Source organism: Vicugna pacos, chromosome 27 (genome assembly GCF_048564905.1).
Source record: "Vicugna pacos chromosome 27, VicPac4, whole genome shotgun sequence".
Lineage (NCBI taxonomy): Eukaryota > Metazoa > Chordata > Mammalia > Artiodactyla > Camelidae > Vicugna > Vicugna pacos.
In genome coordinates, this window is record NC_133013.1 from 21,081,593 (window position 1) to 21,109,022 (window position 27,430).

A 27,430-nucleotide genomic window follows, 5' to 3' on the forward strand; every position below is an offset into this window, starting at 1 on the left:
GGGGAGCTTGAAGCAATCAGATTTCAACAGCCAGTTAACCCCTCTGGATGCTGTCTGTGTCGCACTTAATGCGTTCCCGTAATGAAAAAGAACATGACCAGCTACCTGAAGGCACCCTGTCCCCCAAGTCACCTTCCCACCATCAATTTCCTGCAATTATCACTATCCTGTTTCATCCATTAAAAAAAACAAAAACAAATAAACGTAGAACTGAGTGAAGAAGTTGGCGCTGAATATGAAGGATGCTCAGTTAAAGTGTGTGGACCCCAAATGTCACCTCTCACACTAACTCGGGTGGCCCTGGTTTATGCACAACAGAAGCCCACCTGGTACACTCACCTCGCAGGTAATTTATGCTCACTCATTGCACCTGAGCATTTCACAAGGCGCCTCCCCTCTGTGTCACCTCTGAGGCCTCTCCAGAGTCTCTCAATGAGGGAAGAAAGGACGATCTGGGTGCCAGCAGACCACCTTTGGGATTAAAAGAGATACGCCATGAGGAAAGGATCTCCAGCCTTTCTCTAGTTATGTTTAATTTGTAAAGTCACCGGGAGGCAGGAGGGCTCTATCGCGCATGCACAGCACACTCTAGGTTGCAAACTATGCCTGCGTCTGTTCCTTCCTGCTTCCCCTTATGAACCCCACTGTTGGCGTCCGCATCTGACTGACAAAGAAACTGAGGTTCACACAGGCATGTCACCCGTAAAAATCTGATAATTCGTGAGGGTGGAGGTAGAGCTGGGATAGCCATGCCCTCTACGAGACCTGGATGGCAGTCGGGGGATGTTTAATCACGTGCATTTCATAGAGGAGAAGCGTGAGGCTCAGAGATGTTAAGGGACCTGCCCTGGGGAGCACAGCGGAGACTCCACTCCAAGGCTAGTGTCCATTCTGGCATGTGATGCTGCCATTCAGAGAGTGGCGCTGCCAGCACTACTCATTGGTTAGCAGTAAGCAGAGTGAGGGCCTGACAGTTTGGAGAAAAAGAGAAGTCGGTAACTAGACTCAGCACGGTGACCGACTTCATTGTACGATGTTTACTTTCCATTCACATGCCACTCAGCGTGCCTCATATATTTTTAACGGGAACATGCTATCAACGCCAATGGGACTGATTTTTAAGGAAGCACTAGGAGCACCAAGCGTGACTGCGGTGCGGTGTTGACTGAGACCCACTATCCGGCCACCTTTGCTCTGACCTGATCATTAGCCGACGAAGAGAAGCAGGATGTCAGTGTGTTTCAACAAAGCTGTGTCCGAGAACGGGAGAAAGCCTGAGCCCGCCGTGGTTCTGAACACGTGAATGTTCTGAACGGCCCTGCGTGAAGGACTGGCCACAGGGCCCGTTCACGGATGGGCAGAGCGAGGAACTGGAGGGGCTGCTTGCCGCCCGCATCCTCCCCAACCGGGCTCAGCGTCCTGCCAGCAGCGGTGACATCAGTGGCTCGCACAACACACAGAAGAAAGCTACTAACAGACTCCAGAGCCAGATGCTCTTTGTGCCTCAGCTTCCTCACCTGCAAAATGGGTATAATATACTTAACTCATCCACGTCTTGTGGGGATTAAAAGAGTTAACAGACGTGAGGCGCTTAGCGCAGCTCCTGGCTTGGGATCTGAGCTATGGAAGCGCTCGCTATTATTCTTGCTGCTGTTACATATGGAGGAAGGAAAACACCATCAGATCGATTGTTAGCATGGTACAGATTCTCCACATGGTTTCTTAGCTGTGTGATGAAGAGATAGACACTGATTCTCTTTAGTGATGGACGTTTACAATGGGATAGAGAAAACTTTCTTCGCCAGAAGTCTTTGGACAGCCCTGTATTTGCGCAGAAGTGCCAGTGATAACTTCTGGTTGTGAAGGGGGTGACGTGGGACTCACAGAATGCCGTTGCTAAGTGCCTCCTCCATTTGCTGGGGGTTTTCCCTGTAGGGCTCCGGGGGCATTTGAGCCCTTATGGGTCTGGGCAGAGCTGAGTCATGCTGGATAACAAAAGTCTGAGGAACTGACACAGGGGTAAGGCCAAGGAAGGCCTCTGACAGAACATTTATATATATTTCATGTGGGATTTGGAGCGGTCTGTCGTAAAACTTGGGAGGTAAATCTCTTCCTCTGCCCCTTCCATGCACTTTCTGACAGAGCTGTCAGATTCACATAGGGAAAATGTTCGTCTTTAAGAGGAGTCAGAAAGATGTGGGGGAAGACAATGATAAGCAATATGATACCATGAAAAAAGCTTAAAACAATGATGTGGTTGGGATAGAATAATTACACCAGCATTGCTTATTCCAGGGTCATTTGGGACCACCCTTTGGGTAATGAATTAGCAATCTAGATCAAGGTCATAGAAACGTGCACATCCTTGACTGAACTCTAATCCTGTTTCTGGGAACTGATCCCATTGAAATAACGTAGAAGCAAAAAATTCGGAATTCTGACTTGAGTGTCGATAGCAGAGTTAACTTTGAGAAGAAAAAAAGAGATTGAATCTTAGAAAAATGGTTCAGTGAAGAATTTTACAGCCACTCTGTGGAAGCTCTGTTGGTCGTTAAGATGGTCGGGAGGCAGGTGCTATGATAAGTTGCCCCTTCCCCGCAGAATAACCGTAACGAAACCCACAGCACTTGTTCTGTGGCAGTTAGTGCTCCAAACGCTCCCTCCGATGGACTCCTCTAGTCCTGATCACAACACCAGGACATACTCTAGTCCGTGAGCTACGTACTCTTAAGAGCATTCTTATTCTAGGGATGAGAAAACTAAGGCACAGAGAGGTTGAGTGACCTGTCCAAGGTCACACCACTAGTAAGTTGCAGAGCTGGGATTAGAATCCAGGCAATTCTGATGCGTGCTTTTAACCACTACTCCATGCCATGCAGGTTGGAGAGGAGAGGAAAAGGCTGCCCCAAAGAAGGGAGGCGCTGTTCTTCTGGAGAAGAGAGGAGGGGTAGGCAGGCAGTCCAGCAGTCACCACCGCTTGGTCTCCTTGTTTGTAGAACAGGGCTGGCATCTGCCCCATGTGGCTGTAGCACAGATGAAATGAGAAAATGCACGGGAAGGGCAGAGTCCCTGGCAGGCGAGGCATCCTCGGTGTCTTGTCATTTTCTTCTCTCCTGGTGTTTGAGTAGCCCCTTTGAAAACTCCAGGCATCTGTGCTAAAGAGAAAGGGGTGTGCGTCCAGGCTCAGAAGGGGAAACCATGTTTGCAGGTGGCGGCCGGAATGGGGAGAGAGTCCCAGAAGGAGAAGATAAGAGGCAGGAACAGCCTCTGGGCTTTGAGGCCAGGCTTCCCATGCAAAGATTTCCCTTTGAGGGCTCCAAGCTTGGGGACCCTGTGTTCTGTGTTGTGAGGAAGCTGAAAACCCTCAGGAGGTCATAACGGGGATTTTCACGGTCCCACAGTTTGACACTGTGCCTCCCCAAGACTGACGCAGCTCCCAGAGGCAGATGTGAGTATATTTGTTTAAAGGGGAAAAAGCGAACTTGAAAAATTTCAGCCTGCGAGTGGGGCATACCCCAGCCTCCGAGGAGAAGGGAGGTTTGAAACAGCCCGGAGGGGGCTTCCCGTGGCTTTCCCGAGAACTGACACAGAGGAAGCTTCTGCTATACAGCTGCAGAGGCGAGGGAAGGACGCCAGGCAGCCTTTCTGTGTGCCCAGCCCGCTCTTCTGAGACGCCCGAGAAAGGGCAATGGCTGAAGGGGTAGGGGATGGACACACCGAGAGGGGGCAGTTTTCTGCTTCCTCATCTCAATTCCTTCTCTTTCTGACCTGTGGATCAACCCTCATCAGTGCCTTCTCTCTGCTTCTCAGCCACGGCACATGTGTAGTTAGGGGTAAGATCTTTAGGAATAGTTGTCCCGCCACGATCGCTGACTTACTCTAAGCCAGGTAAGGAAGCAGCTGACATAAGGGCAGCTCCCCAGACTCATCCATCCACCTTGGTCCAACTACACTTGACCTTGTACCAACACCACATTCATCTCTATGCAGACCTCACTCACCCGGGAGGCTCTGGACTTGGCATACCAGGGGGATGGAAGGTATTTTTGATTCTAGTTATGGAAAGGAAGTGGGGGGAGGAGCTTAATATTTCTGCCAGAATTCTCCGTAAGGTCAGATTTCTGCCTTTTTGTTTTTCAGTGGAGAGAGCTGGGCTGACTCCACCCAAACAGATCATAAATGGCCATGTTAATTGCCGTTGAAAAGGAGGAGCTGCAGTTGACTTTGATGTGAAGTTAAGAGAACAGATTCTTGTCTATGGTTCCTTTCCAGAGATCAAACAGCACCACAAGCCTCAGCCTCTCCTGACATTTACAGGTTTTAAGCGTTGTTGTTCTTTTCAGGCAGGAAGACTCCGAATCAGATATCCATGCCCTTGGGCTACGCCAGGTAGGAATTAAAGAGATATTAGGGGAACTTGCTCTTTTTTTTATCTCGAAACGTGCGATATCTTTAAATGAGTGATGGAAGGAAGAGATTTCCTTTGTTCACATCTTCGGAACAGCCATTTGAATTGTCATGATTTCTGGAGAGGAAACTGGGATGATGTTGGTAGATTATCTAACCCTTGATCACATCAAACTCTGCCACCCTTCTCTCATTACAAGCTTAAGGACACTAACTTCCACCGCCAGGTTCAGGTAAGAAAGAGTGTGGTTCTACCCCCTGAAGAGCCAGGCTTTGATTTTGTGATAGGCTTTCGTGTGGACGATCAACATCGATTAAGGAACTACCGTGTGCCAGGAGCCGTGTCTGGCACAGGGTGAGTAGAGGTGAATCAGATTCAGTCCCAGCCTTCAAGGAATTCACAGTCTTGGGGACAAAACCTAGCCCATTCATTACAATGCAGCCTGACAGATACTTCATCATGTTGGTGGAAGTTTCTAGGGGAGCACTCATTCTGACTCGAAGATCAGAGAGGCTGTGTCTTGAAGGATGATGAATAGAAATTCTAAGATCCAAGGCATGGAGAAGGGACTCGTGAGCAGCAGAGAGAGCATCAGGCAAGAGGTTTGAGGGAGGGAATGTCATTTGGGAGAACAGAGAGTGGTTTCCCATGGCTCGGGTGAGGAGCACGGTGGAGGATGCGGAGAAGCAGCCGGTGAGTTTACAGAATTAGAAGTGGGAGGAGGACCTGGGTCCCAAAGGTCTTGCAGGTCATGTCAAGGAGCCAAGCTGTAATTAAAAAGAGCAGAGACCTAGACAGGCAGGGCTGTGCATGATCATCTGTGACTCTGAAAACACCAGCAATAGCATTAGGACAGAGCTGAGCTTGGAAAGCAGGGAGGCTGAAGGTGGGGAGGCTGAGATCTGGATGATAAGTTAAGAGAACTTCAAAATGGTACAAATGGAGACTAGAGATGCGGGATCAGATCCTAAATATATTTTGAAGATGTTTTGGGAAAAACAGATTTGTTAGAAAACTTGAGTTTAGTAACTCTGTGCACCGCTTATGGGCTAACTGATACCGGGGAAGACAATCTCTCTATGATGCTGTTTTCTTGTGCTCTAGAATATGCAGAGTAATAATAATGTTAGTCATACTCACAGATTGAGGATTGTGGGGATGCACTGCACAGACTGTCAGCTACAGGAAGACTCACTGGCCAGGGGCCTCGGCTGCTGGGCTCTGAAGTCCGTTGCTGTGTTTGCTCCCAGGCCTTGCTTTGTACACGATGCTCCCAGCTGGTGAGTGAGCTCGGCAGGGATCTGAAGAGAGGCCTGCTCATCAGAGGCTCAGGATGCCTCTGCCATCTGACTCTGCCTTGTAAACTTTCCAGTGGCCTTGCTGAATCTCCCTTAGACCACCTGGTGCCTAGGACACCCCCACCCAGCCTTCTCTTTCTTATTCCCTTGGATCAAACTAGCATCGTGGTCTCCCGGCCTTGCCCAGTTCCTCCTTCCGTACTTTCCCTTCCAGGTGGTTGAACTAATAAAATCCTTGCACCTTTAATCCTGGTTTGCCATCTGCCTCTCAGGGGACCTGGACTAACCCAAACTGAGAGACTGATTTGTAAACCCTGAAACTTCCTGCAGTGCACCCCAAATACCCACAAATTGAGGAATTTATAAACAAAATGTAGTGCAGCCATACGATGGAATGTTATTTATTCATGAAAAAGGAATGGAGTGCTAATACATGCCACAACATGGATTAACTTTGAAAGCATGAGACACTCTTAAGCAAAGTTTATGCTAAGAGAAAGAAGTCAGGCACTGAAAGCCATAGATTGTACGATTCCACTGATATGAAATATTCAAATAAGCAAATCCATAAAACCTGAAAGCAGATTAGTGGTTGTCAGGGGCTAGGAGGGGGCGGGGGGAAGGGGAGCAACTGCTTAATGGGTACAAAGTTTATTTGAGGGAAATGGATGTTTACTGGGAATTTTATTTTAGTTCTAGACCTAGAGGTGATGGTTGTGCAGCACTGGATATGTACTAAATACCATGATTTTTAAACTTTAAGATGGTTTAAATGGTCAATTTTGTGTTGTGTGTATGTGACCACAATTACAAAAAACACTTTATGTAGGTATTAGTATATTATTATTACAAAAATGGTTCCCCACCACCTGCGTTTCACCAGATCCCAGCTAGGGAAATTCTTCCTTTCTTGGCCTCTGCTTCCCACTGATCCACCGAAATGCTTTCACTAAATTTCCCAATGGCCTGGACACGTCTCACACTTATCTCACGGAAGTTCTCTGCAGTCTGTGACACTGATCACCCGGCCCTCTTCTCTTGTCATCGGTGTGATGCCCTTTGCTCCTTTAAGCCTTGGTGATCCCCAAGGTTTGTCCATTGTCCCTTCTTTCTCAGTCTGTTCTTCAGAAACAGTGACCACCTCTAAAAGTACAACTCACCATACTGTGTCCACCAAGTCCCCGACCTGAAGAGCCCTGCCTCCTCCTGGAGCCTTCCATCCCTGCACGTCTGGACCAGAACTCACGAGGTCTCTTTCTGGGCTTCTTATCCCAGTAAATGTCACCACCATACACCCACTGGGTTTCACTTTTGGCTCCTCCTTCCCTCTCGATGCCCACACCCAATTTGTCTACACTGCCATCAAAGTTATCACTTACGTATTGTTTAAATCACATTATAGCAACCCATTTCCACCGCTTCAGTTAAGATCCTCGCCACCATTCACCTGGGCCACACAATAACGTCTGGCTGGTCTCTGTGCCTTCCTTACCTCCTCTTTCCAGAATGTCCTCCTTATCACTGCTAAAATAATGCTTCGGAAACGGCAGCCTGACTCCATCCCTTCCCAGCTGACAGTCCTTCAGGGTTTCTGCCTTGCCGCCTCCACAGCATGGCCACAAAGGCCCTGCAGAAATCGCCTGACTCGGGCCGCGCGCCTCTCCAGCAAGTCTCTCCTCCCAGCCCTCGCTGCCCTTCGTGCTGGCCCGGGGGTCTCAGCCCTGGCTGGGCATTAGGATCGCCTGGGGATGGTGCTCGAGTGTCCCTCCCAGACATTCTTGGCGGGGGCCCTGCACACTGGCGCTTCGTTCCCAGCCGCTGCTGATGCGTAGCCAGGGGTGAGCACAGCTGTGGCCCAGCCCTACTCATGAGGGGTCCCCCTAAAGCCTCCTAGTCCCCGAAATACAGAGTAGGAGGAATCCAGGTAAGAAGCCACATCCCTTCATCCCCAACCCTGTCGTGAGGTTTTTAAGGAGTCTGCCACCCAGGTATCCCTGGAAACCTGGGGCACAACAAAATGGCACCTTGGTGTCACCTAGCTTCTTTCTTTTTGCCTCTTGGCAAAAGCATATGAAGGACTTTCACTTACACCATCCTAATGCAGGGCCTCTCGGCCTGGGCACTATGGACATTTGGGGCTGAATAACTCTCTGTTGTGGGGGACTGTCCTGTGCATCATAAGCTGTTTGGAAGCAGCACTGATCTCTACCCACCAGATGCCAGTAGTGTCTGCAGACATCGCCAGACGTCCTCTGGAGGGCAAACCCATCCCCCGCTGAGGACCTCTGTCTTAAAGTGTGCAAAAGCACGCTGTAACCCTAAAGCACTCTGCAGATGCACAGAATTATCTCATTCGTTACTTCCAACAGCTGAGTGGTTAGTCATTGTTCCCAATTTATAGACAGGGAAATAGTGCGAGTCATTTAAAGACTTGGCCTGGGTCACACTGCAGATCTCTCATAGCGGGTGCTCTCTAGATTACACTGCAATCCCCGCAAGCTTCTCTTCTGCATGGTTTTAATGGTTCTCTCCTACAGGAAAGGGTGCTGTCCCCAAGTCACCACCAAGGATGTCTCCCAAGGTTCCCCGTGCTGTTTATTCCTGGGCTTGATAGGATAGGGGGCCCACGCTGTTTTTCCATCTAGAGCTGCTAGCGTTGACCTCACTACATGCACACAGCTCTTCTAAGACAAGCGGGCAAGCGCATATGCTTGCAAACGAGACATGCGGATCCTTCCTAGGGTGTGTTTATTTCAGGTCAAGTTCTCTTCGCAGGGGCATGCACAGCTACTGAGGGTTGCATCCCTGTACTTAAATGGCATAAAATGCAATGTGTGAACAAGGTACCCCTCCCCCCCATCTCTTCCACGGTCACAGGAGCTAATCTTACTTGGCCTGCCAATCGTGGGAGGCTTCGTTAATCTCATTAAACGAAGCCAGTGCCTCTGATTTCCTCGTCCTGCTCTCCGTTCTCCATCAAGGAATGGTTTTAATAGCCCAGCAAAGGGCTCAGCCCAGTGCACCATGGATTTGAGATAATGTCCCGCGTTGGGCTAACTGAACTCTCCCGCCAGCCAGGCTGATGCCATCTGCCCATTTATTGACAGCCTTGTCAGCAAAAATCTGGAGTCTGAGGGTTGGCAGGCAGCCAGCTTGCTTTCCACTGTCTCCCCAGCATCTCAGTAACAGATGTGCCTCGTGCCTGGAGCTGCTGCTGGCAAATCGCTGCCCCCGCGTGTTGTTTATCAGGGCGGAGGGAGGGCAGGAAGGGATACATGTTTTCCAGGAAGGAATTTGTATTCCTTTCCAGGTTCTTTTTTGGCAGATTAAGGAAAAAAAAGTACTTGAAACTGACTTTTCAAAATCTGAAATAATCAGCTTATTGTTCAAAACTGACAAAAAAATATTGTTCCAAACCAAGCAAGCCCTTGAGGTGCCAAATCACAAGTTATGCAGTTTCCGTGGACTTGAGTATCAGCTACAATTCATTCTCCTTATGACCCTCCTGTCCTTGGAAGATGCTTTTTGATTGTATAAAAGCAACAGAGTTGGGAGGATTTTTTTCCACAAATAATGCCTCACCATAGTGTGTTCTCCTCTTCAATCCATGGGAATCACTCAGGGTGTTTACTGAATGAATCAAGAGGAATGTGTGACTCAGTGAAGAGACCATTTGTACATCCTTGATAGAAGATTTTCTGGCACTTTTAATGTAGAAGACAAGGGAAGCAGAATACTTTTAAAGAAACGAATTGCAGCTTCTCTATGGAGCTTTGTACACATGTCCCAACCAGCCGTTCCAAGATAGACGTCACAGTCTGATTTGGAGCACCTCGTAAAAGCAGTTTTGTAAGAGGATTTTTTTCCCCCTTAAGTGTAAGGCTCTTAACCACGGCTTCATGCAGGCTCTGTGTTTGTCCATTCAGCCATAACAAAGGGAGACTTGGATGTGGAAAGAAAAATAGTGTGGAGGGATTTACACCACATTGGCACCTAGGAAAGGGATTCACCTGGGAGGTGGCAGGAAGACAGCTGGTGATGGCAGGGGCATCTGCAGCTCCCCAAGCTGGGGAGGAGCACATATAAGGTGCTTCTCTGTTGATTACTCCTCGCTGCTGTGCGTGTTGAAAAGGCAAAGCTCCTGAGTGGGAATCAGAGAACTCACCAGTGAGAAGACCCAGGAGAGGACCTCGCTCCCTGCACAGGGGACTGAGCCTCTCCCAGGATGTTCAAGAAATTATTTGGCCCCTGGGAGGCACCAGAAGCCTCACACCACTCCTGGTGTCCGGAAGCAAGTAGCAAAACCGTGCAGGCTGCGTTCTTGCCTGGTGTTGCCCTGCTGCTCTAAGACAAGCGCCACTGTCTTCTGAAGAGCTAGTCTCCAGCATAAATAAGACAATAAAAGCCGGATGCAGAGGAGTGCAGAGCACATATGATTGTAAATACTGGAGAACGCACAGTTAAATCTTCAACTCTGGCACCGAAGCCGCAGTACAGTAATCACCACTTTGGGGATGTGCATTATGTTTTACAGTTTAAATGTCACTTTCAAATGCAATTTCTCATCCAACGGAAGGTTGTCTTCCTTGCTGATGTCCAGGCTGGACTGTCCACCCTGGCACTTACTTCAGGTAGGACAATGGCTTGGTTCCATGCCCTCCCACATTAAGACCTAAGCGCATGCTAGCTGCTGAATGCAAGTGAGACCAACAGAAGACACCAAAGTATGGCCAGTGCTGGCGATCCAGGGGAGGCGAGGTCCCGAGGGGTGACCTGCAGAGTCAGAGCGGGCTCACATCACAGCCAGGGGCACCCCTTTACTTGGCAGATGAGGACTTGGCCTCTGGGACAATATGGCAACGGGACACCTTTGCCCCGTGTAGAAACCCAAGCCAGGGCCTCTAGGACATGCCGGAGGGCGAGGCCATGGGGAGTGAGCAGAAGGCTGTCATTAGCTCTAATTGCACTAGAAGCACTGGGGGGCTCTTTCTGCAGAGCAGGGACGGGCCTCTTTGCCTGGCAAGAAGGCACACCCACCCCAATCACACCCTTTCAATCTGTCTCCCAAATAGCTGTTGCTCCCAATTCAGTGGTAAAACCTAAGAGGACACATTTGCTGCTGACTGAGTGAGCAGACACTGGCTGGGCTAGGATCTGGGGACCAGGGAGCCTTCTCTCTCCAGCCATCAAGAACTTTGGAGAAGGGCTTTCAGGACAGCAGGCAATGCTGCTTCCAGGCCCGTGTGCTCCCCCTTACCTTTCCCTCCCGGGAAGCTGAACAGCATGGATTCTGCTGCCTCCACCAACTGGTGCCCCTGCTTCCGCCTCTGCCTCCATTCCCACGGTGTCTGGCAGCTGGTGGGATGCCCACCTCTCTCTCTGCACTGACGCAGGCTGCAAGGACCCAGACAAAGGCCATTTGGAGCATGTGAGACTAAGAGAGCCAAGAACAAGGGTTGCGTTTTATCAGTGCAGCCTTGATGCTAGTCAGTTCCTGCCCCGGGAGTTTTGCCCTGTGGTGCTGGAGCAGGAGGCTGAGAGGCTGCCTGGGCTGAGGGATGCTCAGCTATGAAAAACAGCCTGTCTCCTTCCTGGTGCAGAAGATGCTGCCTGCGCCGAGCCAGGGAAGCCTTCCTCTCTGCTCTGCCTTCCTTCTCAGCTTAGCCGGGCTCAAGGGGACCTTGCGTTTCTAGCTGACGCACAGCTCCAGTAGCTGTTGCTAAGAGCTGCCTGGCTGGAAATGAATGGCGATCAGGCATGGGGGTTGCAGCCTGCCCTCCCTGGCCCTGGATGCTTGCAGGCTGAGAGCTCCAGGCAGGAGCAGGCAGGAGTCATCAGCAGTTTGTTCTTTGTTCAGCCCTCCAGCCAAGCTCGGCTGCAGCCGCTCGTTTTTCTGTGCCTTAATACCTGCTCTGAGAAGCAGGAGTTGCCTGGCAGGCAGCCAACGGCCCAGCTTCTCCCCCGCCTTCCACTCCTGCTTTCCCTGCCAGAGCAGGAAGGGGCTGAGCCCACCATGGTGCCACAGCAGGGCTGGAAGAAAGGCTCGCGACTCTGCCCACGTTAGGGACCCTTGCTCCATTCTCCGTGTTGAGCTGCCAGCTGGTTCCCCGCAGGGATATGGTCCTAAGCATGCGCCAAACCAGCACTCTCCCTGGACCTGACATTTAAAGCTAATGAGAGAAACAGTCCAGGTGCAAGATGGTTTGGAGCCATGGGGACTGCTGGACTGTCCCGTTTGTAAAGGACACTTCTGCTCAGGCCCTTAGGCCTAATGGTGCCATATCTCCCAAGTTTTCAAGAAAAGCCAAGAATTCTGATTTTTGTATAAATCTTTTGAATTTTTACTATTGGAAAACAAGTCCAAGTTTTCGGAAGCATTTAAGCAGACCACCTCTGCAGGATGTGTGGGGCCCAGGGGCTGTCAGGGTGCCGTTTCTGCTTTGTGCGGATGAAGCCATAAACCCCTGTTTGCGGTCCGGCTGTGGTCACCCCAGCTGACTGCACTCAGTCTGCCCGGCAGACTCCTTCTCAAGGGTTCTGCGCCCTTTTGGTGGCTGCATTTTGCTTTGCGTTCTTGGGGGCTAGCTGAGGTCTTTCAGCACAGCAGGAGCCAGAAGGAAGCTAAACTGTCAACAAAGAGACTTCCCCAGGTCTAGCCTTGCCCGGGTCCAATGTTTGATCTAAGCACATTAGTTTTCTATGTTGTGTAGCAACTTACCAAAACGTGGCTTAGAACAGCACAAGTTGATTATTGCACAGTCTGTGGGTCACGAGCATGGCATGGGGTGGCTGGGTCTGCTGCTCAGGGTCTCAGCAGATCTCGGCCAGGGCTGCAATCTCACCTTCCCAGCTCATTCAGATTGTTGGCAAAATCCATTTCCTTTCAGTTGTAAGGATCTGAAGTCCTCAGCATCTTGAGGATGCCCATTGTTCTCTACCATGCGGCCTTGTCTACAACATGGCAGTCTGTGTCTTCAAGGCCAATCAGAGAATCTCTCCTGCTTTGAATCTATCATTTCTTTTAAGGACTCACCTGAACAGGTCAGGCCCACCCAAGATAATCTCCCTTTTGATGAACTTAATGTTAGCTGATTAGGGACCTTAATTACATCTGAAAAATTCTGCTACCTCTTCCCATTTAGCATAACCCCACTGCAAAAGTGAAAACCATCTATTTACAACTCCACCCACACTCAGGGGAAGAGGATTATAACGTGCATGCACACGGGGACTGGGAATCTCAGAGGGCACGTCAGAATTATGCCTACTACACTAAGAAAAATTCCTTTTCTCTCTGATTTTAAATTATCCATTAAATTAAGGTTATGCCAGATGATTTCCTACATCAGCTTTTTAGATCTAAAATGGTACAATTGGCTCTCAAAAGATATATTGGATTACAATAACTATTATATTTTCTATTGAAACAGCCACCAAGTGGGGTTCCCAAGTTAATTCTGAAACAAAGCTGATGTTTCACTTAATAATTTACATTTTGTTCAGGTCTTGGACAGGTGACATTTAAGGGACATAAAAGGTTCACGAATACCTAGGCATTAGAGTGCTCTTCTTGGTGGCATCGATCTAGATAATTAAGATTTGGTCTTTTATGAACAGAGATTCAGCTAGATCATAAACTTGATTGCTTCTGGGTCAGTGTTGGTTCATTGGCAGCGAAAGCTTCTCAGGAGATTGCTGGGTCATTGTTCCAAAAGCTGAGTTTCCCTCCTTGTGTGTCTTACACTCCAGGAAGGAGGGATGAAGGCTGCAGGCACCAGGAGAATCACTTGTTCTGGCCCTGCTTTTTGTTGTCAGTTTTCTCCTCTGCCCCTCCCTTCTGCCTGGTTACTCAAAGGGAGATACACACTTCAACTCTGGGTTAAAGTTTCTTTCCAGAATGTTTGCAAGATCTTCAGATCACAGGAACCTCAAGTCTGGAGGGTGAAGGTGGTGCCATCTGCCTCCAGAGAAGAAAGGATGAATGTCAACATCATCAGAAGGATGCTCTCCGAGGGACACGGGCTCACGTGCACCAAACAACCAATCTGTCAGCAGCCAAATTTCTCTACCCCAAACACAGCAGCTCATCTCTTAAGAATTAAGCAAGTCTGGGACTGTTGCTCTCTGCTGTTTAACAGCAGAAGAGGTAAAAGCCTTGCTTAAGTCTTTTGCCAGTTGGTAAGCAACACTGATCTTTTAATACTCCTGTTTCTAAAGAAAGGGCTAAGGATTCCGGAAGGCTCTTTGCTCTAAAATCTGCAGGCTGGTGTGAAGAGCTTTAGTGGCAGAAAGAAAAGATTAAGAATCTTCTAGAAGTGTTTGCGAACTGCATAAGGAAAAACGTCTTCTGGGGAATCATTAAAACTACAAACCGGCTGTTCTTTCCTTCCATTGTATTTGCCTGTGGCTTCTGCTGAGCTTGCTGGCATTTACATGTGGGTTTTACAGGACAGCTGCATGATGGACCCTTCATCCCGATTAGGAAAATGTCCCAGATTAAAACAAATAAACTTGAAAACACAAAACAAAAATCAATGGCAAGTACAAAAATAAAACCTTCTATTTCCTCCCAATTCTCATCCCATCTTCCATCCCGAGGGCCTTCATGCCAAGCCCAGTGATTGGGCTTGGCAGCAAAGCTTTGCCGGAATGCTTTTGACATTGACAAAATCAGAGGATATGAATTAGTGGGCTGAATCCGCTCCTGGTACAAGTTAATGAACAGTCTCACTGCATCCTCTGTCATTATAAGTTTTGCCTAAAGTCTTAAATTTTTAAGTGTTTAAAAGATACTTTTGATCAGTTTGGAGCATCATCATTTAGTGGAAAGGAACTATCTTCCAGTGGATTGAGAACTGGACAATGAGTTAGCCTGGTTGTGCTCTGGTTCTCGGTACACTGCCAACTTGCTGTGATGTTGCAGGCTCCACCCCAAACAATCCCTGACCTCATTTCCACACTTGTAAAAGGAAGGGAGTTGGATCTGATCATTGATTTTCAAACCTCTACTCCTTGGTGTCTTAGGATTCTATGGAGACAATTGAAGGACTACAGGATTGGTGGTATCTTAGTCCACTTGGGTCATTATTATAAAATAGCACAGACTGGGTGACTTACAGAAATTTACTTCTCACAGCTCTGGAGGCTGGAAGTCTGAGATCAGGGTGCAGCATGGTTAGGTGAGGGCTCTCTTCTAGGTCACAGATTTCTAACAGTGTCCTCCTCACACGGTGGAAGTGGCAAGGGCATGTTCCAGGGTCTCTTTCAAAAGGGCACTAGCCTCATTTATAAGGGCTTCATCCTCATGACCTAATTACCTCCCAAAGGCCCCACCTCCTCATACTATCACTTTTGGGGTTAGGTTTCAGCGTATGAATTTTAGGTGGGGCACACATTCAGGCCATAGCATGTACATGATATTTTAGTCTAGCAAATGCTCTACCATCTTTCTACAGAAGGAATATATTTCCCCACTCCACTGATGTTGGCTATGGCCATATGATTCGCTTCGTCCAGTGGAATTTGTGCAGAAGTGATATTGTGCCAGTTCTGAGCAGAACTTTCAGCGATATCTCATGTTTCCACCTTAACCTCTTGCATTCTTATTCTCTGCTGTGAGAACATCAAGACCTCGGTAGGAGATGGTCCTTCAGTCTGGTTGGACAATGAGAATACATATGGAGCAAGATTCTCAACTTATTCCCTAACTTGGGTCAGAGCCATGACAGCCATCTCATAGACCTGGGAGCAAGGAATATGTGTGGTGGTAAGCCACTAAGACTTTGGGCTTGTTTGTTATACAGCTCTTCTATGACAAAAGTTGACTGATACAGGATCCAAATGAGCTACTTCTTGGTCCCCAACTCTACCTGCAATTAATGAAACTCAACTCATTACTGTTTTACGTACTAGCTTCCACATGGGTGGGACTTTATCTGAATAAAATAATTCTGCTGCTAAACATGAAAACAAAATATTGACTGTATTTAATTACTTTTTTAAAAAGTTTCCATCAACTCATGATTTCAATATTTTGTCATCTTAAAAATATACATTTCAGATCATGTTTGGTTTTCATTTCTCCTGCTGCAAAATAAGCAATAAAATAAAATCAAGACTTTAGCAAGATAAAACAATTACAATTTTGAATAAAAACTACCTCTAAATATTTCATGTCCTTATTTTTATTATTCATTTCCAGAAATTAAGTTGGCAAAACCATTTAGATATCATTCCAGCTAGGTAGTTCATGATAGATTACTTTTAAATGCTTCTTGCAGCTCTGATGTTTTAAAAGTCAGCAAATTGTCATTTGTTCAAGAAGGGGTTTTCTGCAGATTTGGAAAACAGAACAAGGTGTAGAGACATTTCAAGGCTGGTCACATGTACAGTGTGCAGTAAACTGACCCTGAAGGACGTGTGCCCTCAGCCCTGGCTGATCCCAGAATTGGCAACCATGTGACTTGGCTAAGTCCTGAAACTCACCTTTCCGTCCCCCACTGGCAGTTAGTCCCATCAGCAGACCTTGTGCACGGATGGTCTCAGATGCAGTGGACTTTTCCTACCCATAATTCTCCTCCTCAGAAGTTAACCTTTTTGTATCTTATTTAATCTGTGTCCTGAAAGATAACCTGCAATCATATCTAGTTAATAAAATGAGGCCAAGGGTTTCAAGGTGATGCCAGATGAAGATGCTAACCTTCTCAGGAAACTCGTCTCCCAGAGGTTTCCAATGTTTTAGTCCAAAGAAATGATTCATGATGGGTGTTCCAGACACGCTAGGAAGCCTGCTAAGGAGCTATTTTTAGATTTTTGCACCAGTTTAAAGACATTCAGTGAACAGCGCTGGCCCTGGTGGATTATCTCAGCCCCAGATCCTGCCCTCTCCCTTTGCCCTCTGTCCTTGGAAGGTCATTCACGTCAAAGGACATGCTCCACAGACTGCTTGCCCCTAAAATTTTGGCCAAAAAGATATTCAAGTTCTGTGACCAAGAATTTCCTCTAAAATGACCTCAGTTTCCTCATCAGCAAAAAGAGCAGATTGGATTAGATGTTTTATTTTTCCCTTCCTTCCATGTCTCACTTTTTAGCCTGTTCTTTTTTTAAGGATGTAAATTATTTTAATTATAAGACATTCTGAATATATAAATATGCACAAAGAATTATCTAACAGATCCTATGCATCCACCAGTTAGACAGAGCAGATGTTAATTTATTTCTTCATATTTGCTCTGGGTCTTTTGTGTTTAAGTCACAATCCAATTTTGAAAATGCAAAAATATGAGAAAAGGGCCCTTTTAAAGTCACAAAGTTGTGGTTAAGTTAGGAGGAAATCACATATACATTACTAAACAATTATGACAATGAGGACATTACATACAGAAATCAATGGAAGAGTCCTAAATCCAGAATCAGTAAAAAACAATCTGGAATGCTCTCACCATTTACCACAGCACAGAGCAAACAAGCTCTAGAAAGGCGAAAGAATAAAGGAATTATTGGAGATAAAATTAGAAACAAACAAATCAGGAGAAAGACGAGTGTCCTAGGAAGATTGTACAGAATGAATTAACTCCTCCAGAGTGTGTATTAAACGACCTGCACATCTGCCCAGCTATGAAGCAAACCAAACTTCAGTAACAATACCTAATAAATAACCAAAAGGCTAGTGGCGTGGTGGTGAGCGTGGCTGCCTTCCAGACGTAACAGCCCGAAGACACCCATTGCTGAGCCAATTCAGAACATTCATCTAGATTCAATACAGCCTTATTGAATTCGAGAATGTCTTAAAAGAATACTGTGATCAAGAAGGGATTAATCCACAAATGAAAGTTAAGTTGTTAGGAAGTATATTACTAAATATATAATAGTAGATAGTATAAGGAAAAGAGTTTTGAGGACAGTATGCTAAGTGAAATAAGCCAACGAAAAAAGGACAAGTACCGTATGACTCCACATATATGAGGTACCCAGAGTGGTCAAATTCATAGAGACAGAAAGTTGAGCACGGTTGCCAGGGGCCAGGGAACATGGAAGGTGATTATTTAATTGTAGATGGATGCACACAAGTGTGAAAGTACTTAACACCACTGAATTGTGTGTGAAGATGGTAATTTTTATATGTATTTTACTACAGTTATAAAAAAAGTAGAAATCAAAATTTCAGTTTATATGTAAACATGAAAAAATTAACATCAATTGCTGACCCAACTCACCATAAAATGCAAGAATAAGTATAATTAGTTTGTCTTAAAAATCCTAAAAATATCTGCTATTAAAATCATGGTTTGCCTTACACCTGATGGTTTCCCAGAAATCAGAAAAAAAGAAAAGATAATGCCTATTTAATAGAATTTTTCTTTTTTTAAAAAAAATTTTTAGGGAGGTAATTAGGTTCTTTAATTTATTTATCTTTTAATGGAGGTACTGGGGATTGAACCCAGGACCTTGTGCAGGCTAGGCATGCACTCTACCACTGAGCTATACCTTCCCTCTTAGATTTTTTCAATTTACAAATGATAGCAGAGGGTTGTTTGTCTCATTTTTCATACTAACAGCATCTGTTTTACTTCTCTCAAAGAATATAATATTATTTCTGCTTCTTAAATATATTAAAATTTATTTCGTGATCAAAACAAAATCTTCAAGCATCACCTAAATCCTCTAAGAGAATGTGTGTTGTCTGCTTTAAAAATATAGTTTTTCATCTTTGCCTATTAGTTCTACTTCAGTAATTATATTGTTTAAATTCTTCCTACCTTTTTGTTTGTTTGTCGTTGTTTGCCCACTTGTTCTCAGGAACTGAAATCGGAGCATTTAAGTAATTCACTATAATTACATTTCTATTTTTCCTTCTCCTAACAGTTTTTCAATATGTAAACCATCTAATTGTTGCAAAAATGTTCAACATTCTTATTTCTTCACTATAAATCATGTCTTTACCAACCTAAAATGATGCTTTTCGTAGGTTGGCAGAGATGCGACCAGGACTAGGGGATCTTTCGGATCATCTCATAAAATTGTAAGCGCGGTGGACTGGAGAGCCACCGGCCGATGTAAGCAGCCGCCTGACCTCCCTAGGGTGATGGGACCCTCGCTCAGCGTGGCAGCAGTAACACTGGGAAGGAGACGTGATGTGCTCACCCCATACACCTGGTGTGGAGGTGAGGGTCAGCAGACATTCTGATGTTCTGTTACAGAAAACCACCCTTCAACACACACTGAAGTGAGGTGGCTTGGACACTGAGGTCCTCCCTCAGCCAAGTCCCACCCACACGCTTCAGCCTGCAGTAATGGGCATGCTCACAAGAAGCCACAAAGTATGGAATTATTCAGTAAGTGTCTTCTACATAATTTCTGGGCAAACAAATGTCAGGGAGGGACCTTCCCTTTCCTCATTTAAGAATAAATAGTCAAAAATAGAGTGTCTATATAAAAAGAATCTGCAATATCTGACTCAAGATGATGGCTTGAACTAACCTTTAATTCTCAATCCTTTCATTTTTCCATTGAAATAACTAAAATATAAAGGAGTGAAAGTCTATCTAAAAGCCTGAAAATAGGAAAGAATGCCACAACGGTACAGACGCATTGGGGACCTTCTTGATTGGTACTTCCTCCAGTCCTGCAAGAATTTCCAACCAGGCTATGGTTCAACATATGTGAAGTGGACAAGGTCCCCACCAAAACCACCAAGAAAAAAAAATCTACTTGAAATTGGGAAAGGCAAGGGCTTGAGGTGGTAGCATTTTGGCAGCCAATAAAAGCAAGGTCAATGCCATGAGTGACCTTAGGGAGCAGACTGATGTGGGCGAGCAGGGCTATTGACCACGGCACCTCCTCCTGGAACCCCAGGGGCGCGTATGGTGTACAAAGTAAAGGGAGGGCAATGCCACAGTGAGGGAAGGGCGCAATGCCGCCACCCATCTTAGGCTACCACTCCAAAAACATAAAAAAGGACCCTGCAGGGCGGCCTCTGCTCTGTATGCTAATATGTCCCCTGTTAGTTCCCTCGCTGTGCCTCTGTCTGCTTTGAATGACTAAGATTCGTCCCTTAAGGTGTCGTGTTTCTATTTGTGATTTAAGGAACAGATTTATCCTTTTTGACCCCAGATAGCCTTTCCATGTTTATTCATTTTGTTTTCTTCAATTTCAATCTCCTGATCTTAGCTGAGAGCCAAGTGGCTTTTTCTTTCTATGGAAAGAAATGATCTTTTTACCCGTGGAAACATTAGTCACCCTGCCTCCGCATTTGAAAACTCCCTTCTCCTGAGAAGGTGCCAGCATCACGGGTGCGCACTCACTTGTTTCCCTCGGGATCGCTACTGGGACTGGTTTCTGTGGCCATCACTTCTTTAAACTGAAGCGTGATACGCGGCAGCCTGTGATTTGAAGTAGAATTGAGGCCTAATGGATGGCTTACCACATCACGCTGCACTTCCAGAGATTTCGCTTACAATAGTGTCAAATGTGCCGAGATGAATGGGTTCCACCCTTCCATGACAACTGGAAAAAGCAGAGCTGAGTTGACTTACAGATAAAAATTATCCGCAACTGCTCAGAAGCAAAGGTCAAGAAATGATGCTCAAAGACTTGTCTTTACTAAAACACTTCAATTATATAAAACCCAAAAGTCCATTCTCATTTTCAAGTGAACACATTAATCTTCTACGGAATGAATGAAGACATTGTCACGAATCTAGGGAGAGAGAATAATTTAGTCCTGACTTTCATCATCCCTCCAGGACTAGATGAAGGAATAGACCAGTCAATCAGTTCCTAAGACACTGGTCCATAAGGGGTACCCAAGCCACACTACCATGGTGGCTAAACCCTAGGGCAGCTCTAGTTGTTAAACGGTTTTGTTCAAGTCTATAATCATCTCCCCTCGAGTGTGGCCCATAATCCTCTTTCCTTGAGTGTGGGTGAAAACTGTGATTTTTCTCAAACTAATACAAAATAGTAGACTATGGTGAAGGTGACAAGATGGTACACCTATCATTATTCTACAGTGTGTGTGTGTGTGAGTATATGTGCACGTGTGCACATGCACTTGCAAATATATACAAGAGTGATTCTCCATTGCTATTTTTGAGTAAGTAAGCTGTCATGTTGTCAGAAGGGCTATGGAGTGGGACCCCTTGGCAAGGAACTGCAAGGTCAACAGCTAGCAAGAAAGTTGAGACCTCTGTCCTCCAGCCGTGAGATGAATTTTGCAGCAACCTGAGGGAGATCTGAAGTCGACCTTTCCCCAGTTGAGCCTCTGGTGAGACCCCAGTCCTGGCCAACAACCTGGCTTTCCACCTGCAGGGACCCTGAAGTAGAGAATCCAATTAAGCTGGGCCTGGATTGTAGCCTCCACAAAACTGTGAAATAGCAAATGCATGGGGTTTAAGTTTCTGAGTTAGTGGTCATCTGCTATGCAGCAATGGAAGACTAACGCAACCATGGAACATGTGACAAAGATGGAGAAAACAGTATTTGCCAGGGTTCATTCAAGGGCAGTAATGAGTGTGGTTGGAAGAACTAATGTCATCAGCCACTGAGCTTTGGGGTTAGAATCTTCAGAAGCAAGTTCCTCTATTGTCTTATGAGGAGGGGAGGACTAGTCGCGGAAGGGATTTTGATTTGCCGAGTGGTCTGTGCAATTTTGAAGTCAGAACTAAATTACTCAGAACAGGACTTGTTGCCTGCCACCCACAGACTTCTCTATCTTTCCCCTGCAGGGCTCAGACTCGAAATAAATGGATGTAAAACAAATATTTAAAGAATGTTATTTCTGAAGGGTGACAATTATTTTGTTAGGATCACAAGGTACACCGAAAGACACACTTGAACTTGGCCACTGAGGACTCAGGAGAGCCCACCCAGTTTGTGTTGAGGTCCTGTTTTCCCATGGGCTGGGGTGAGTGGAGGAAAGCATCTATCTCCAAGGATAACCTCCCAGTCTATTCCACAATTAGGTTTCTGGGAACCTCCTGTCTTGTGCTGTATCTCAAACAAGGGGCTTTCCCTATGCACTAACTTTTTTTTTTTTTTTTTACTGGGCTATCAGTTTAGGAGCTAAACAGTTTTTTGTTCCCTACAGAAAATGTAAGATACTGAAGCTGGTTGGTTTTCCTGAAGGTGTAGGGTCTCTTTCCCCAAGTAAACTGAATCGCAGACTTCCAACAACCCCTTCTCTTAGCCTGTCTGGAGAGTGGTGGCTTAATAGGAAATATTTCCGAGAACATTTCCTTCTCACCAACCTGAAATTCTTATTACATTCTTTTGTGTTGTTTTATTTTCCATTGCAACAGTAATACATGCTTTGAGCCATACAATTCAATCAATACAGGTGTAAATGTGAAAGTTCCCATGAATATCTTATACTCCAATGAATACCACTACCATATCTTGAAGTAACCGTTATTACAGTTCAACGTGTGTGCACGTGCATGTACACACACTCGAGGAGAGGTTTTATATATAGAATTGGGGCCATTATTTGTATTTATCGCTCTGCAAATTTTTAACTGTGAATGTCTCATTGCCAATTCGTAAAAATACCCCTCCTTCTATTTAATATCTGTGGATTATTCCATTTAAAAAATGCATTGATAACATGATTTCTTTATTGATGGACATTCAGGGTTGTTTTTTTTTCTATTTTTCCTGAATACGTAAATGGGGATCTTTATTAATCTTTATACACATATGCAAATATTTCACTAGGAAAGATTCCTTAGTTGAACCACTGAGTCAGTAGGGTATATATATTAACATATTGATAGACAGTTGCTAAATTGCCCTTTGTGACAACTGCACCAATATGTACTCACTCATTAGAATATGAAGGTACACATTTCCCCACCTGCCTGACTACACGGGATATTATTTAAAATTTTGCCAATATGGATGAAAAATGAAATCAACAACATGGCGTCTTTCTCCCTGGCCTCTCCTTCACAAGCTTCCCAACCAGATGATGAACTTTCTGCTCTTCTCTTCCACTCCAAGGCGAGGAGGTCACATATAATTCTCATGAATAATTTATATTTAAATTATATTACTAGATTGCCTAATGCTAACTCATTCATGTAATCTGGGGACTGCATTTTCGTTGCAATGTTCTTTTAATTTGCTACTGCATTCAATTTGATAACATTTTGTTTAGACTATTTATAGTTGTAAGTGAAGTGATTTACAATCTTCCTTTTTTAGTTATTCCTGTCTGGTTTTCTTATAAGGGTTTTGCTAGGCCAGTAAAATAATTTGGGGGAGTTCTCCCATTCTTTTCTGTGCTCTGAAACACCTTATATTACATAAGAATTTTCTATACCTAGAAAGTTTTATAGAACTTGCTGGTCAAACTTTCAGATCTATGTGCCTTTAAGGATGCAGATTCAAAATGAGGACAAAAATCTTTCTCTCACAACTATGAATAAAAACAGTTGGAAATATCACATTAAATTGATGCCCACCCCAACACACTCATGCATGGGACTGTAATTTGTCAAGGAGACAACATATAATATCTTTCCAATTTGGATCAGCTAGAAGGAATTGGAGAAGAAACTTCACCATGAGGGAAAAAACAGAAAGGCTTGAAGAGAAATAGCTGAACTGGGATGACCACAAAGGTTTTTGGATGACCTTGATGTCTTTTAATCACAGAAATAAAACAAAACTTCCGTTCAGCTAGGTTGTAGTACAACCCAATTTCTCAGGCTGGTTTAGAATTTTTGAGCATGAGTGACCTTGTCATGAAAAAGTTCTCTTCCCAGAGGACTCACAGATCAAGGGGTATCATTTTACTTTGCAAATACACAAGGAGTTTAGCACAGGATCTGGTTCATGGTAGGTATTCAATAAAAGTTGGTTTGCTTCTCCCAAATGCATAAAAAAAATTCATTTTATCTAAATGTATTCATTTCTGTTCTCATAGAAGGAGAGGTAGCAGGTAGTGGTGTTATTTAACTTAGTAGCTGGAACTGAATGCCTGCTGTGTGAACTTCAGATGCAATCAGAATTTCAGGGTCTCAGCTAAATCTGGACATAAAAAAATAAAATAATTTCATAAAGGCACAGCAAAACCCGTCAGCCAAACCTTATCCTTGGAGAAGGTTACATTTTCAGTCAGCTTCCATATGGATCTGAAACTCCTTCCCTGAAGGTTTGGCAAGTTAGAATCCCCAAATGTGTAGAGGTGGCCAGGCATGGCTGACCGTGGGGTTTCAAAAATAATTAATGAATCAACCTTCCTCTTGCAAGAATTTCAGCTTTGGCACCTGGTTCAGAATAATTCTTACTATATCACACATAAAACAAAAATTTTGGCTTCATTTTCACAGCTCATTCCATACATTCTTTCCATGTTTTGACAAAATTCACTGGTTCTAATATAGGGAGAGCTTTGTGCTTCGTTTTAATTTAGTAACCGAGAGAGGCATTGTTTTAAGAATGGCTAGGTTAAAAATCAGCACACGCAGACTGGGGTTCCAACATGCCAAACATCTGTTGAATGCGAACAAAAGTCAGATTGTTTAAATATAGCTATATATTTGATATCACACGGAAACACTCTGTGATCAGAATCCCTGCCTGTAAGTACAGACAGCCGAAGATAAACACATATTGTCTATGAACTCTCCATGGGTTATCATATACATATATATGTACATGACACCTTCCATTGTCTACCCAGTTTCCACTCTCCCTTTCCTCCTTACTAATAGAACGCCAGCTCTGAGATATATCCAGATAAAATACACATTTTCCCCAATTTGCACTGAAGCTAGGGGTGGCTAAGTGATAGAATTATGGACAATAAGACACAAACAGAAGTGAGATAAGGATTTCTGGTAAATGTTTTAGTTTTGTTTTTTTTCTTATCATTTTGTTTTTGTTTCCCTTCCATCCACAGCATTTTATTTTCCTGCCTGGAACACAGTATTGATGCTGGAGTTGGCCCTCTTTGACCACGAGGCAACATGCATTAGAATAAGAGCACGTACTAGAGATGGTGGCGAGGACAGAGATGGCTCCTGGGACACTGACTGCCTGCACTGGACTGCTTGTTATGTGGGAAAAAGAAACCCTTACGTGCTTAAGCCGCGATAGTTATTGTTATTATTTCCAGCTGAACATGACCTAGATTGGTGTTGTACAGACTTCCTAAAATTTCTTTTTCTTAAGTCTTAATGATCATCTCTCCATTTTAACTCTTTTGGAGGGAACAGTTGGAGCCGTTTGAAGAATGTAGAGAGAAAGCCGTGGCATTTGTATTTTCTCTACGCTGAGCTTACAGTTTCATTCAGAGCTAGTGAGCCACATCAGCGTATGTGTGATCATTTGGAAAAGGAAACAATATAAGTTTTTATAACCAGGGGGAAGGCAAGGTCTAGGTTGCTCCCAGGTCTCCAGTTGTAGATTTTTTCATGAAAGTTACACCAATTGCACAGACTCATGTGTCTGGGGGTTCCCAGAGACATCAGAGCATCACCTATCATGATTCAATGGCTTCTGTCTCCAAGAAGAGGATCCCACAGGCTCAGGAATGTCCAGGAATCACTGATGGTATGTTTGGTATTCTCAGAATCGACCATACAGCAAACCACTCAATAGAGCAGAAATCTGGCAGAATGTGCATGTAGAACCGTCCAGATGAGGAGCCATCTGTCCATCTGTCCATCTTTCCATGCTGCAGCCCTGACTCTGCTGAAGTCTCAGCTTCCTCTTGCTCCCTTGTGCAGGGAGAGAGTCTTGGCCTCAGTGAGGAATATTGATCCTAACACACTGAGCTCCAAGTAAATCTTTTATTGATATAATTGGGACTAGAATTAATGACCATCTAATGACCAGATTGGGTCCTGATAACTTAGGGCCACATTTCTGTTCATGTTTGTGTTCAAGAGGGTTAAAATAATAAACTGTTTCTTGGTTATTTAAAATGATTTTTCACTGCGAGAGTCACCAGGAGCACTGCAGCTCAACCTTCCAGGGTCCCTAGCACACCTCGTCTTCTCATGCCCTGACCTCACATACCAGAAACTCAGTTCATTTCCTGGAAGATTATCAGGGTCTCTCACTCCTATTCTATCTACTTCTGAAACTGCACTTGGGTCCCTCCTATTTATAGAGAGTGTGTAGGAACAAAGAGAAAAGGAAGCAGTCCGTGGAGGCAAGCTTGCTGCTTAGCCCTGGAGTTGGGTCAGGGATTGCAGAAAGCATTATCAGCAGATGAACTCTGACCCGTGGTCCTCTGCACCCTCCCATCTCATGCATTTCCACGGAAAATTAACAATTGTTTATGGAAACATATTTGAGAGACAGGAGGAATGTTGACAACATTAGTCATAGATGTGTCTTAGCCATGTGGCTTTAATAGAACTACTGTGACAAAAACTTCCAAATAGTTTACCCCAGGAAAAAACCTACACTAGCTAAAAACAGTTTTGTTTTGGTGAGTTGTGTTAAAATATTTAGAGAAAGTGAAAGATGCTTGGAGCCCGTAGAATTGTTGACTGAAGCCAAGAGCTTCAGGTGGAAGGCCAAGGGGGAAGTGAGGCAAGGTCACATCATCAAGGGAAACGGCCATGTGTCTCCACTGGGGTGAGACTTGGAAGATGAGGAAAGAGGACATGGAAGTCCAGGGCACGTGGAGTCAAGCTCACTAAGCTTTTTGCAGAGACAGCTGTGGAAAGACTGGACAGCAGTGCTCTAAAGGGGAGGAAAAGTGTACTAGAGAAAATAATTGAGAGTGGCTTCCATGAGAGTCACCAAGACAAGAAAAAGCCTACAGTTGGGTAGGGGGTGCAGCAGGGAGGGGCTGGGCCAACCAGGCCAAGGCCCAGCCAACTGGCTGCTTAGCCTATGGAAGAATGTAGCTGGAAGTTCAAGTTCAAGGCTCGAGAAGGCAGAAAAAGTGCTGAATGAACTCCTTTTGTGTCCAGATAAAGTGAAACAGACCTGCTGGAGACACAAACAGCCAATTCGTCAGACCAAGCATGAGAAAAAGAATAAGGTTAGATTAGACCAGGAGCCATCCAACTTTCCCTGTAAAAGGCCAGACAGGCCACAGTTTGGGCTTTGAGAGCCATGAGGTCTCTATGGCAACAGCTCAACTCAGCCTTTGTGGTGCAAAAGCAGCTGATAAATAAAGTTTTATTAGAACACAGCTTCACCCGTTTGTTGACTATTGTCTACAGCACTCTAGTTTAAACTTCACACAATCCTCTACCCCCAACAATTACAAATGTAAAAACTCTTCTCGGCTCTCAGGCTGCGCAAAACCAGGCAGTGGGCTGGGGTCATGTTTTGCCAATTGTTGGGTTAGACGGTGAAGACCCTGCGTGGGGGCTGGGGGTCGAGGGGACAGTGAAGGGTGGGGAGGGCTGTGGGAAGGGCAGAAGTATATGTGTCAGGTCAGGACACCAGATTCAGGGAGCAATAAATCTTCGGGGCTGGAATATTCATAGAGTTTTTGTCCTTTAACAGAAATATCTTTCTCAATTTTACAAGCATAGAGTAGCATGCAAATATTTTATTTCTATTTTAAAAGAAGGAGCTATACTAAACAAAAATAAATGTATTTTTGGTTGTCATTCCTTCCCCTCTTAGTTTTCTGATGTCTGGAAGAAGTCTCACCCATCTGGTGAGGCCCTCCCTGTGGGTACCACCACTCGGGGCTGCTGTCTAGTAGCAAAGTTCCTTGGAAGAATTTCTGTAAAGTTTTATTTTTCAG

General features: G+C 45.1%; 1 long non-coding RNA gene across 1 annotated transcript in view; it reads left to right on the forward strand.

The window, feature by feature from the left end:
* The window catches only part of LOC140689855 (uncharacterized), a 42,894-nt gene extending 18,205 nt beyond the window's left edge, over positions 1–24,689 (forward strand). Inside the window, exons 4-5 of the long non-coding RNA XR_012065000.1 lie at positions 4,141–4,389; positions 24,611–24,689. This is a non-coding gene — a long non-coding RNA (uncharacterized lncRNA). The remainder of the gene's footprint in view (positions 1–4,140; positions 4,390–24,610) is intronic.
* Positions 24,690–27,430: the final 2,741 nt, after the last annotated feature.